The sequence below is a fragment of the Diadema setosum genome, chromosome 17 (genome assembly GCF_964275005.1).
Source record: "Diadema setosum chromosome 17, eeDiaSeto1, whole genome shotgun sequence".
Classification (NCBI taxonomy): Eukaryota; Metazoa; Echinodermata; class Echinoidea; order Diadematoida; family Diadematidae; genus Diadema; species Diadema setosum.
In genome coordinates this window covers 29,612,809-29,624,061 of record NC_092701.1, presented here as the reverse complement: position 1 = coordinate 29,624,061, position 11,253 = coordinate 29,612,809, and the positions used below count along the sequence as shown (strand labels likewise).

The 11,253-nt window shown below is 37.9% G+C and overlaps 1 pseudogene; it reads right to left on the bottom strand.

The window, feature by feature from the left end:
* Positions 1-2,992: 2,992 nt before the first annotated feature.
* On the bottom strand, positions 2,993-7,388 carry LOC140240815 (uncharacterized; annotated as a pseudogene).
* Positions 7,389-11,253: the final 3,865 nt, after the last annotated feature.

Here is an 11,253-nt window from a genome sequence, read left to right as displayed (position 1 = left end):
CAAAGTCACATTCAAAAGTGAAGTTAGACATTATTGTTAGACAAGGTCGTAGGACAACAGGCGAGTGGAACAATTAGATACACGATATCTCTCTTTGGAAATCAATCTATGAGATTGTGGTCATCAGGGACAAATCCAAAATTAGACTTAAAAATTAGATTGACTTCTAACTCTATCAGATAGAGATCTTCAATCTAATTATTTTGGATTTGTCCCTCATCTAAATCTAAGGAATTTATAGAATGTACGCGCAAATCTGTGCGATTCGCCGCGGGACGAGACTTTCAAGTTGGAATTAAACTTGTTAGAATTGGAACTCAGCGATTTCGTGCACACTTATTTTTGTTAATGCTTGGAAAATTTCATTGAAAAGGTGAGGTAATAGATATTCAATGTTTAAAATGTGAATGACTAAATCCTGCATGGTAGGGCAGAAAGAGATTAAATTGTTTGGTAGGGCCCTATCTGTCACCATTGTTCATAATTATGTGTGCGCCTGCTGTGTATACAGGCTTATACAAAGATTTGCATTTCTCGATTGAAATAACGGGATCTAATGCACTGTTTCGATGGAATATTAAAAAAAAAAAACTATGAAGCGTTTGGTAAGTTTTTTTATAGCTTGCTAAGTAATGCAACGTATATTTGCTTCTACATGCAGATTTGCATTTCTGCCTTACCAGTCTAGGTCTACACCTGTCTCATGACTTTTTTTTTTAACACATTCCGGAAAATATGGGGGGATCGAGTTGGCCCATCGAGTTATAGGCCTAGAGATAATAAAAAAAAATAGGGGGTGATGTCGATTTTCCATTGTTACAAATGTACTAGTAGTATATTACTCAAGTATAACTCAAGTACTCGGTACACTCTAAAAAATACCTAGTCAGATATGACTAGAATCTCGTCGTATTTGACTAGATTATAGGATCCCAGGGGCACTTACTCTGTTCTAGTCATTTTTACTAGAAAAAACTAGTCACAGATTTTGAGTAGAAATCTAGTCAATGTTTATGACTAGAAAATCTAGTTGGTTTGACCGGTTTCTAGTAAAAGATGATTAGAATATACTGATCAGTTATTTGACTAGATATGTAGTCAGTGTTGTGATTCATGAATCTAGTCAAATTCAACTAGTTTCTATTCAAAATGACCAGAACATCTTTTCAATCTCACCAATCACACATCAGTCACAATTCAAAATCAATTATGAATGCAATGACAAATTGTGTAACATTTAACTGACACAAATGCATATTTTATTCTGAACCAATAATCATCGGAACATGCTACTCGTAACACTGAGTATAAAGCTTGCAATGAATATTGCATTGATTCATGAACATCTATGATTTCTCATTCATTTTCTTTCATGACTCTCTCTTTGCAAATTGAAAATTCAGCATTATCAACAATGTGTGTAGAATACAAGGCATGTACACGAACGTTTTTTTTTTTTTTTTTCTCAAAATTAACATTCATTTTCACTCGGCCTTCCATGACATTCTACCTTGTCACATATCTCAAGTTTCCTAGATCATAACAAACGAGGCATCATGTAAACTACAATAATCAGGCTTCGTTCAGTTGATAGCACATTTAACAATGGCAAGTTAATGATGATAGAGATCTAATTGATCGAAATGGGCTTACAAAAAAAAAATGTTTCGGATAAAAAGTTCACATAGACAATTTGATAATTGATATTTGATAATATTGAGTGATTGATTTGATCAGGGAGCCCCACATACACACAGCTCTCCTGCATTGCGTTCGCACGCCCAGTCAATTGGCGAGTATATACATGTATAGATAACGGAGATCAAATATTTGAAAAGAGTCAAAAAGTATGATTGTTCTCATTGGGTACGCTCAAACCCGGCCATCTTTGATCTCATACACAATGCTGAATCATTGTGCAGACTTCCATTCGGTTTGTAGATTCTGAAGTTGAACAATAAAACAATGAAATATCTTTTTTTGGCTCATATCTCAAATTGTCAATGCTGATGAAGCCTTTTTTGATGAAGCATTTTTCTGAGGAAGATGACGGTTTTGAGATTCGAATTATGTTTAACTAAAAATGTCGCTATGGCGACTGGCATGCCTCCGCCATATCACATTATTCTCCATTAGGTGCAGGACATATTGCCAGTGTAAGACCGTATGTTACATGACTGGTACATAATAAATTTCTGGTGATTATACACAAAGTTCCATGACAGTACTTAAGAGCCACTTTCAATATATGGATGAGCAAAATTTTAGCATTTTCACTTGACCCAAAACTTTTCCTACACAATCATTGTGCATTAATTTGTGTATATTTATGTATGAATATACATATTTTCTCCGAATGAATATGGAGAAAGTAGTGTAATTTTAGCATTCAATAATGCAATTTTAGCATTTTAAGGTGACCTTTGACCCTTGATCTTTGATTTCATGTCCCAAAACATCCACAGAGAAGCAATGTCAGGCAACACATGTACATTGTATATGCATTACGTTTCATGAAGATACCGTGAACCATTTCAAAGATATGAAGAAAAATGTGAAATTTTAGCACTGTCACTGGACCTTTGACTTTTGACCTTTGAAATTACGTTGTTACTCCAACAAAGCATAGAATAAAAACGAATCAACCAAATATTATGATCTTGGTGTCATTTTCTTTTGCATCATATAGACTATTTAATCTAGGCAACACAAAAAGGGCTTCTACAATAAGGCCACCAAAATCGACCATCCCTCCTTATTATGGCCAGCTCATATAAACCTGGACAATCCCAAAGAAAATTTCCACATGCCACAATCCACAAAATCAACTATATCTTCAGAAATAGATATGTGTTACAAAAACAGATCAATATACGATGTTACTGTTCAATGAACATTTCAATTCAGCGCCCTAGCTGGTGTACAGTGGAGTCCTTACAGCTTTACTCTTGCTCAACGAAGTTATTAAGCAATACAACAGAGGATGTTGGTGGACCATCACCCATTCCCAGCCCATACACATACTTTTGCAAATATGTTATGTATGACTGCACTGCCAGCAGTAGTTGATGTCCAACACATAAGTAAGTTTGAAGCATACATCTACTGCTTTCAGCAGAGATTTGCAAGGGATCGCATCTCCTTCAACAGCCACGAATGCCTGCTCCGGATTCTTTCTCCCCCCGAAGACCAGGACATGAGGTTCTCGTTTCCCTTCCAAATACATAGGCAGGTTCGTCCCATCTATATGTAAAAAAGCAAATAAAGAAATTTCTCTAATAGCTTTAATAAGAGATTAACAAACAGATAAAAGACAAATATTCAAAATTTTGATCCACAACTAAGGCATAAAAGAGAAGTGCTTTTGAATAATCTAACCAATATAAAAACACAAACATCAATCAGTGTATCAAACATGAATTCTGTTGATATACCATCATAAACATTGGGAGATTAATTCATTTTCTGAATTTGGAAAAAAATATTGCCAATGAAAGCCCCCTTCATCTACATGATTTTGCCATGCCACTTTTATATCATTTTTTTTTTTTTTTACATTTCCTTCTGCACACCTCTATCTTCAGCCCTTCACCAGTTTATGGTTTTAATTTACTTGATCTTGCCTTTCAATATATCAAGCAGACAGTGAGATAATTCCAGCTGCAATAAACTATGGACATACGAAGCACATTTTATTATGGTGACTGTAATTGTTATCATTATCATTAGTAGTAGCACTAGTGGTAATACTGTTATTAGTATTCTTATCATTATCATTAATAGAAATTCCATCGATTACTTACTAAATGAACAGGAATCAGCAAGCATTTTCAGAGCAATTTGACTATATGGTGAATTAAAGGATAACTAAATGTCAATTAAAGGATAAAAGGAATGTGTTCACTTGACTGAATATAGATCTCAAGTGACAAATATTTCATAGCATGTCAACTGACCCATTCACACAACACAGGGTATTGCACTATTTTCAGTGTTAGATCCCTATTTCTATCATCACCTTCTCGACATTGATGAATGCAGGCATGCTCTCTTCCATAGCTGCACGCTGTACACTTCTCTGCCCGTTTCTTCACCCCAGCTGGAAACAACAGAGGAAGAACTTGTAGAGCCAGGTTGCTCTTCTCATCATCTAAGGAGAACACAAACATTAGCAAACAAGTTCATGAAATGTGGCACGTGGAGTTTTATTACCTTTTTAATACTTTCTCTCTGTAAAAATTCAAATGACAAAGAAGATACACATTTCAATTCCAATCATCCCTTATAAAGGTTACATTCTCTAGAGGGTTGCATTTTTTCTCATTCTATTACCAAAATTAGTTTTATTTCATTTATTCATATCAGAGTTTTTAATTTTAAATCTTTATCAAGACTCAGGAAAAGATTCATATTTTTCAAGGATTTCAAAAGATCAATAGATTATGTATCAAATTAAAAAACATTCAATGGTCTTTTAACCTGGTATTTGAAACAAAGAGAAACTTAATGCATGAGTGAACACATTCATTTTTCTCTTCTAATGGATCCAACACCCCCCCCCCCCCCCCGTCAAAAAAAAAAAAAAAAAAAACTACTACAGATGAATCCTCGACTGCACAGGGTCAAAATTTATGTCTCCACCTTTGCCAGATCAGGAATATGACAGTGTCAATTTGAAATGTATTACACAAAGTGGAAAATAAAATCTACTTAAATGACGTTGCGTCAGGCCCATTTCATATTGATCTAAAGGTTCTCAACACTTAACCTGATTAAGCCCGGGCTATTTTGGCGGGGCAGCAGCTCGGGAAGGGTGTGATGTGAAAAACAAGTGTGTTATGCAAATAGTGGCTGCCGGCCAGATCAAATAATGTCAACGGTGGGCGAGGTCGAAGGTCATTGACATTACGTTTGCACATAACCATGCAGATTCCCCATCTATAGGCCAATGTTGTGATCCCAACTCTAATATGATCGTTGTCCCTCTCATATGCAAGTATGATTCATGTTTGATCCACCAAATAAATAGTTAGCACAAGAGTGTCCTTTTCACTTATATAAACGCAATGACCTTGACCTTTAAAATTGTGACCCCAATATCTGCTTAGATCATTGTCCCTCCTATATAATGCATACATGAGTCAAATGGTTAAGTTCCCGTGAGAATTGTGCTATTTTCATGGTAATGTGATACCTGAATGTGGATCTTCGACATTGAGAATCTTCTTCCACTGCACTTGTTTTTCTGCATATTCCAGAACTCTTGCTGACATTTTCGGCCATTTTTCGAAGAGGGCATCTGCAGAGTTCACTTTCGAAAAGTATCCGAAAGCCTTGATCAACCTGTGATATATAAAATCAGAAGTTAACATGTAGGCCTTTCATTATAAAATTAACAAACCCCAATCATAACTTATGCATCATCAGAAATAGGATTTCATGATTAATTATTAAAAGATATTGAAAATTTCATGGTAAGAGCAAAGGGAAAACACATAGGATGTTCAAAATAAGACATTTTGGGATCAAAAGTCAAATTTATCCATTTATAAGATGTTACCACCTTATCCTACCTCATTCTCAATTACATTTTGGAAATCCTCTGGAAATTCATTTTTGAAAATGTATCTTTAGGGATAGAATTGAAATATTTTAAGTTATGACCACTTTGATCCTGATAGGTGCACAACATTTAGGTGTCCTAAAGGATACTTTTTTGTTTAACTTAAAAACCAGAAATGTCGCTGTGCCACTGGTATGCCTCCGCCATATCACATTATTCTCCTAATGGGTACAGCACATATTGCCAGTGTGAGACCATAATATAACATGACTGGCACACAATCATTTTCTGGGGATTATAAACCCAGTTCCATGACAGTACTTAGAGCCACATCAGTTTGTCGAATTTCCCTTTAGATATGTCAGTGTCATTAGACTTTTAATTCTAGACTTAATTATAGTACGTACACAGCCCTGTCGCTCAACCGGCTCTGCACGGCGTCTGGTCGGGCTATTCTAAAATCTAGACTAAGTCTAAAACTATTTTACACGCAAGTGCGCGCTTGCATAGTGAATGAGTGTGAACCTATTTCACGATAATGCCTCTAGGGCTTCTCACTATTTAGGGGTTCTATATGAAGGCTAGACCTTTTGTCTGGAACTGGTGGTAGTTTCTACAGTAGACCTATAGATCCGAGGTCTAGGCTACCATTGTGCCAAGCGCAAGTGTCAGTTAGATCTAGACCAAATGAGAAGAGGACTGAAAGGGCTTTAGACTAGCAAAAATGAATACGTTGTAGTTAGAAGATCTAGACTAGATGTTCAATTACCAAGTATCTAGATCTATGTGTATTTGACTATATTTCTAGCTTATCGTATCAGGAAAAGATCAAGCAACTAAGACTAACTGCTACTAGATTCTAGTACGGTACTTTACACGCACGTGCACGCGTGCGGCGAAGAAGTGAATGAGGACCTATTTCACAATAATGCCTCTAGACCTAGTACTTTACCTACATCCTTTATAGATCTACTAGAGTTCTTCTACATGAAGGCTAGACCTTTTGTCTGGTACTAGGCATCTACTGGTACTGGTAGATAGGTCTAGGTCTACACTACAGTACAGAGACTCGATAGATAGATCACCGGTCTATAGAATCTAGGCTACCATTGTACCAAGTGCAGTTAGAACTAGGTGCCAAATAGATCTTGGACCGAAGGAAAGAGGACGGGTGGGGACTGACAGGGATGAGCCAAAATGAATTAAGCCCCCTAAAATGGCGGAGATCGGCTCGTTCGCCTGTGACTTGCGAGTGCGCGGTTGTTTGTGAATTCATTCGAAAAGTGAACCTTCTGCTAATTGAAAGGTGGTGAAGTGCGGTAAATCTGATTACATCACCGTAATCGTCTCTAACCAAATTAGTAGAGACCTCCCAATATTGTAACAGCATATCTATCTTACAATTGCTTGAAACCATATTTGTCAAAAAGCCGATTTTGGGGGGATTTTTTTTTTTTTTTTTTTTTTTGGCAATGTTCACCGATGTTTACCCTGCTAATCATTGCCGCCCAACAACGCAACGGTTCATGCAGCACGTTTTACACATTTAGGCTAGGCGCGAACAATTTGAGGCAACTTGATAGGCCCAAGGCAGCAGCAGCTCTCCCCCGAGCTCGCCCAATTTTAGCGAATTATCTTTTTAGATAATACTGAATCAATACCTAATATGAAGCTGTACACTACAAGCTTCTAAACACGATTTAGAATATGCTACAAAATAAATACAGCACTTACCCTCAAAATTTTTGATGAATTTGTCGAGGCCCCACTCAGAAAGCTTGTCATCCACAAACTCCATTTTGATCAAGTACAATTTGTACGTACTGTACTATAACGTACGTACGTGGCGCTTGCTAGGGTAGATACGTTACATATACGCTCAGCATACATTCCTCACGGATCGTGCGATCGATCGAGTACGCTTTTGCTCTCTGCCTGCGCCGCCATCTAGCTCTTTGCGTGCAGCGCGCAGACAAGAGCCAATCACGTTTCAAAGAAGTGTTGACAAGACGGTTCTAGCTAAAGCGTAAAAACGATTGACTCGATTGTAGTCAAATTTGCTTGAAAGTTGATAGAATTCTAGTCAAAATAACTAGAATTTAGTTGAAAAAATATGAACCAAAAATCTAGTCACAAAATGACTAGATATTTTTAAGAGTGTAGATTCGCTGTAACTGTTCCACCCTGTACCCCCCCCGGTAGATTCGCTGTAACTGTTCCACCCTGTACCCCCCCCCTCCCCCCCCCCCCCCCCCCTCCCTCCACCTTTTGTTCTCCTCCGTGATTCCAGCCAGGGAGGTGGAAAGAAGACATCATCTTGCCCGGATGGTAAAAACCGGAATTGGATTGGCACAAACCGGTCAACGCAAGAGTACGAGTGGCGATTGAACGCGCGCGCGGACACGGACTAGTTCCGCAGAGAGTTGTGCTACCCTCGGAGAGCTCATTATCAGCGAAGTTTTTCCGTGTAAAGTACCACCGCTCGGATCGGATCATCGCGATAGCCGAGCGCGAGCGCATATCTGCAGTCGAATTTTGTTGTTGAAATATACTCTCGCGCGCTAGCGCTGCACGCTCGTTACTCCGGCGCAAATTTTGGTACCAGCGTCTGAACCCCTCAGCATCAGCGTCGAATTTGTCAGTTGTGCATGATTTTGAGACGTTTCTCCCTCAATTGTGATGATTTGTGGAGGTGAGTGATTTGTGCAGCTTTTTCACTTTGCAAATTGATCGGTAAGTTTAACCGAGAAGATGCTTATCTCTTCCGGAAATTTCGAAACCCCGACGTACGTTCGTCGAGTCGAGGTATGGCGCTCTCATGGAAACACAGCTCAGCAGTGCGGAAGTGGCTGTCTGATCAGCCATGGAAGCTATCTGAATAGGCCACCTACACCTATCCTTACGTGTGGGACAACGTCCGGTCCGTGTCGCTAAATTTACTAAAATTCGCACAGCACAGCGGCGTCACTCCTGCTCTGAGTCTAAGTACGGTAGAGCTGCAAGTGGCTCAATGCGCACTAGCTGTTAGCGGTTAGTGTTAGTTTAGATCGATGGTATCTGTCTCTTCTCGTTGGGAGTACGAAACCTTATCTGTTAGATCTACTTATCTATAACGACTCACCGTTGGTAATAAGCATTGGTATTTTAAACTTACCTGTTCAAGTTCAAGTTCAAGTTTATTTAACCAATTCATTAAACATTTGACATTTTACAAAAGGATACAGCATTAAGAATAATGAATGGTTTGGGACCCCAAAAGAAGCAGAGCTTGTAAAAAAGGGGTCCTGGATAAACATATAAAACAAAGCAAATGAGTGGTGATGGTCCAAACTTTTATATCGCTATCGGTACCAACCCGGTAAATTTACCAGTGATTTACACTACCGGTTCAGTTTAATGAACTTATTAAAATTAAAATTAATTTCTGACACGTTACACAGTCTAACTCTAAGTAAATATTACGTTACGTTTACGTCGTTAAGATAAGAAGTCCACTAAAACAAAAGGTCCCAGCAACGAGAAAAGACAAATTATCAGCGGTTTAAACCGTCGGGCTAAAATTTACACTTGCGCCATGTCGTCTTATTTTTGTTAGGATCATGATATATTGGTATTACCTCTGTGATGGCATATTAAATGATTTTGTAATTGATGCATTTTCTCTGTATGATTAGTAACAGGTTAGTGGTCTGATGGTTAGAGATAGAGTCTAATAATAATCAAATGCAGAGACTCCAACCCCACTGCCCAAGTGCCTTCTGAACGATGGCACTAAATTAGTAAGTAACTATAATTCAATGATTCAAATCATATTTTGGCATAGTAAAACTTCATTTCATAATTCGATATGCAGATACCATTCATGCTTGCATATGAAATTGACTAGCTTCTAATAGTAGTAGTCGGTTGTAGTCAAAGCCATTACAACTTCAAGCGGAAGACACAGAGCCAGCAGGGGCAGGGTGGGAGAACGGGAGATTTTGCAAAAATGGGCTTTTGGTGGGAGATCTCCCATTGAAAGCTGGAGAGTTGGAGTCTGATAAAGTTACATAGGCCAGGGTTCTGGCGAGACTCTGCCTAAAAACTTTAACACATAAACTGTGATAGCTTTCTAGACCCTACCCCTCCTCCCCCTTCCCCCCCCCCCCCCCCCCGGCGTAATGATGTAGTAAATTCTAGTAAATTAAATCCAGTAAATTTGAACCCTCCTCCACCCCCCCCTTCCCCCATAATCTAGAAGGACACTTCTATTTTTTCATCATTGATCATCATTTTGGACAATGACACAGCCACAAACAGTGTTAGTGATGCTCTTTGAGAAGTACCGGTATTTAGATGCTTTCTTCAAAACAATGATTATGTGTACTTAGTTTTATATGTTGTACCTTTTATATTATATTTAAAGTTTCTAACTATAGTAGCTGATAGATATAGGTCGATTGCAAATATTGTGTGCTGATCATATCTATGGATACCTATGGATGATTCTGAATGCAGGCTTAGCCTCACGACAATACCCATTTACATATAGACCTCTATATAACAATTAGATTACTCCCTTGTGTAATAGGCTCATTTGAATTTGGTCATTATCCACTCATAGTTTTTACACCGTTACTTGCCTGTGATAATGATCATATTGATCATGATGGTTTTTACTGCACGCCCTCATCTGGGTAGAAGCATGCACTCAGTCATATTTTTTTTTTTTTGGTCAACGGCCTAATAACCAATCGTTTTTGCATACACCCGTGCCACAATTCAATGTTCAACTAACTGTTCATTCCTTTCTTTAAAAAGAATGGGTGCAATTTTTGTATTCAAGTCATCTAAAATTTGCTGTGGTCCAGTGTGCATGTGGACCCTACCTCTTGATGTCTGAGGTGTTGTAGAAAACAATTAGTGCATGCTCTCTAAATTTGCTCCTGCAATGTCTCAGCAAGATTTTGCACTCGCTGAAAGATGAGGTATACTATTCAACTCAAATTCACCTCTCTCACCTCATAGAGTCATACGAAATCGCATACCATGGCATTCATGACCATTTGCTGTTTGTATAAATAGTCCCTATTTCAAGTATTTGGACACAAGTGTTTCTAACTTGTTTTGAGAATGCTTTTGTAATGGTCTTGAATCTTGACAATATCTGTTTACCAACCATGAACTTTAGCCAATAGATGAAGTTGGCATACATGTACAGTCCAAATCCTTCTCCCGACAGTGACCAGCACTTATTTTTTGAAAATGTTTATCTTCCTTGTGTGTTATTTGTTAGACTGTTGGTCATTTCAAAGTGCATGTTTGTGCACTGCACTGTGATTTGATATGTGTACCAAAAGCTTATTTCCTTTCAGTCACATACACACACACACGCATACATTGTACATGCACACACAGACACAAATATCAAATTTCCCTGCTTCCTGTGCTCTGGATGCAAATCAAAGTGGTTATGAGAATTAGTTTGATTCTTTACTTATTTGGACTCTGACTTCCCTTTTCTTTGTTTTTATTTTAATGAAAATAAGTATATAGGTGATTAAATAAATGATACAAATCCAAAGTTTAAATATACCCTATAAGAATAACAATTTCATTGCATTTGTGGATGTCATGATGAGTAAAGTATCATACAATAGGGAAACATGTTAATTCATCAATTCATTTTTTGATGGAGCTAACCTTAGGTT